Source organism: Elephantulus edwardii, unplaced genomic scaffold, assembly GCF_000299155.1.
Source record: "Elephantulus edwardii isolate Elephantulus edwardi_28Jun2011 unplaced genomic scaffold, EleEdw1.0 scaffold00025, whole genome shotgun sequence".
In the NCBI taxonomy this organism is placed as follows: Eukaryota; Metazoa; Chordata; class Mammalia; order Macroscelidea; family Macroscelididae; genus Elephantulus; species Elephantulus edwardii.
Window position 1 is genome coordinate 7609420 of NW_006399775.1, and position 3468 is coordinate 7612887.

At 37.6% G+C, this 3468-nt stretch overlaps 1 pseudogene; it reads right to left on the reverse strand.

Annotated features, from left to right (window-relative positions):
• Positions 1-2250: 2250 nt before the first annotated feature.
• The window catches only part of LOC102851479, a 6601-nt pseudogene continuing 5383 nt past the window's right edge, over positions 2251-3468 (reverse strand).

Consider the following 3468-nt stretch of genomic DNA (forward strand, 5'->3'; position numbering starts at 1 on the left):
ATATAATTATGAGCCCAAAATTTGCTTGTGGAAATGTCACTTATAGCTCTTTTCTACTTTTCAAAATCATATTCACAGCATTGTTGCTGTGTAATTTCAAACCAGAACCAACCCATAGCTGACCCTACAGGCGTTTTTAGAGGCAGTTCAATTCACAGAAGGAGACTGTCCATCCTTCTCTCCATGGAGGTGTCAGTGTATTCAAACTGTGTGCCTTCAGGATTGTAGCACAGCTTGTTGCCACTAGGCCTCCAGAACTTCCCAATCATCAAGGAATGCCGGCTTCAAGAGATTCCTTGATGAAAGAGGGAAATATAAAATGGAAAATAATTTAAAATAAAACAAACACTAAAATAACATAAAAACTAAAAGCTTTTTTTCTGTTTTATACAAAACGGAATTTCCTGGATTAAACATAAACTGTCTTAGTCCTGAAAGGGGCTCATAGGAGCACATTGAGAAGACTAATGTGCATCTTTCTACCAATCTATTATATAACTGACTGAAAAATCTTACAGAAATTCAGCCAATTTGAATGTCCAAAACACAGGTGCAGCTCTGTTTTATGATGAGTCATTTTTAGATGAAATTAAGAATATTTTTGTGAGATGTGGAATTTGATAGTAAGATGACTCTCACCCCTATTACTTTAGTCCTAGTTAGAAAAATCAAATAATTTTCTTCTAACACTTCTACTGAAATAAGTCTGAACTATTTAGCACAAAGTTTTTTTCTGTTATTGTTAAGTGCCATAAAGTCAAGTATGAGTCATAGTGTTGTATGAAAAACAGATCTGAACTCTGTCCTATACTGTGTCATCATCTCTGACACACTTGAGCCCATTGTGTAGTCATTGTGTCAATCCATCTCTTTGAAGTCCTTCCTCTCTTTTGCTGACATTTCTAAGCATGATTTCTCTCTCCAAGGAATAATTTTTCCTGGTAACATGCCCAAAGTAAGTCATAAAAGCTTTTTTATTTTCTTTTTTTAGTTGCCTCCAACAAGCAGCTGGCAGCATTTTTTCCCCAAGACACATTTATTGCATTTTTTTGGCATTCAATAAAATATTCAGTATTTTTTGCAAACACCACAGCTCAAAGGCTTCAATTCTTTTTCTACCATCCTTATTTACTGTACAGCTCTCAGATACATCACAAGTGATTGAGAAGTCTATGGCATAAATCAGACACACCTTAGTTTTCACACTAACATCATTGCTCCTTAGTAATTTAGAGATGTCCCTGATAGCAGACTTGCACAATTAAATACAGCTCCTGATCTCCTGACTGGTGGTACCAAAGCTGCTTAACTATGGATCCCAGAAAGGTTAAATCATTGACAATTTCAATCTTTCCTCCTTGTATCATGATGTTGATTACCAGTCTAGTGGTGAGGCTTTTTATCTACTTGATCTTGAGATGCAATCCATATTGAAGATTTTAAGTCTTTGAACTTCTGCAGGAAGCATTTCTAATCCTCTTCATGTTCAGCAAACAAGGTTGGGTCATCTACATAATGCAGGTTGTTGATGATCTTCCTCCAATTCTGATTCCATGTTCATCTTCATAGATTCCAACTTCTCAAATGATTTGCTCAGAATATAGATGCAATAGGTATTAGAATCTCAGTTTTCAGGAGCAATTGCATAGGCCCTTCCTAGATGTTGTCATGTTGGCAAACACATTTATTAGTGATGAACACTTGCATGTACCATGGATATCAGGGAGCACCATGGACAACTACAAATTACAGAAAATGAAATTGGAATCTCAGCAGATAATCCATGTATTTTTATGCTGTTTCTTCACCTGGCTGCTAGCTAGCATCTTGATGTTGGGCTCAACTTGATGGTGTCCACATAAGGAAAGGTTTTGTGGTCATGTTTGATGTTTTTTACTGTTCTTCTCCTTCACACCCCCAAAATGAATGGCCCTTGAGCCTTTTACCAAGGGTGGAGGCCTCTAGAGGCTGTAGCTTTAAAGTCTATAATGAGGCAATCGGTGGTGAGCCAGCCTGGGGCCTGGGGCCTTGGAATCGCCCTCCACTCTAAGAATTGGCTGCTAGCTAGGACCTCGATGGTGGGCTCGTCCTGATGGTGTTCACATAAGGGAAGTTTTTGGGGTCATGTTTGATGATTGTTACTGTTCTTCCCTGCCCTGCAAAGTAGGTGGCCCTTGGGCCTTTCACCAAGGGTGGAGGCATGCTAGAAGGTGTGGCTTTAAAAATGAATATTCTTTAAAGACACAGAAATCATTTGTCATTTGTTGTACTGAACAACTTGAAGTTTCTGTGGCACTGAACACTGTTCCCTAGTCGTGTCAAATACCATAATGGTTACCCATTATGCACAATGTTTGAATGAGCTTTCAGATTGACTCATGCTGTGACAGAGGAGTGAAATTCACTTCCTAAACTAGATGCCTCAGAAAAGTCTACAAACTCTCTACACTCAAGAAATGTAAAGAAATGACGTTAGTTATAGAACAGAGTTCAGGTCTTTTGTGCAAAGCTTACTCTGAGTTGTATTCAACTCAATGACACTTAATCACTGCTAAGTGAGACTAGTCCTGTTATATCTGGAGGAACACTCTTCCACTTTGCACATCCCTCTTTGCCAATGTGCTATATGAAGTAACCTGAGTTTGCTATAATGCTGAACTTTGTGCCATTGGGGTATCAAATACCAGAATGGTTTCCCATGGTGGACAGTGTTGGGTTGAGCTCCCAGTTGTAAAACAGGTTTGGAAGAAGAAGTGGCATCCACTTCCTAAACCACATGCCTCTGCAAACACTATGAACTTGGAGAAATGATGATAGTCATGTAAAAGGCATTATGTCTTTTGTTCACAGATTGGCTATGAGTTGTGCTCAACTTAATGGCAATCAACAACAACAACAACATCATATAAAACAGTAAACATTGCATGTTTTAAAATCAGGAAATGTATGTGTCACAGTTGTATACCCTTTCTCCATACCTATTCAATCTATATATTGAGAAAATAATTGATAAAGGTCGATTATATGAAGAAGAATATGGTATTAGGATTGGTACAAAACTCACCAATAATATGCTGTAAGCAGATGATACTGTTTTGCAGAAAATGAAATAACCTTGAAGCATTTACTAAACCCTGTCAAAGACGACAGCCTTCAATATGGGTTATATCTCAACATCAATAAAATAAAAATCCTCACCCCTGGACTAACAGGCAACATCATGATAGGGGAGAGAAGTTCAACATTGTTGACAATTTCATTTCACTTGGATTTACAACCAACATACCTGATAGCAGCAGTCAAGAAGTCAAAAGATAGATTACATGAGACAATCTATTCTCAAAGTCCTCTTTCAAAAGATTGTCTTTAAAAGGCCTCATTTTTTTTCTCTATATTTTATTAATTTTCATAAACATTTACAGAGATTTTGGGTTTCCATTCATTCATTGTTGCACTATTCTCTCTACC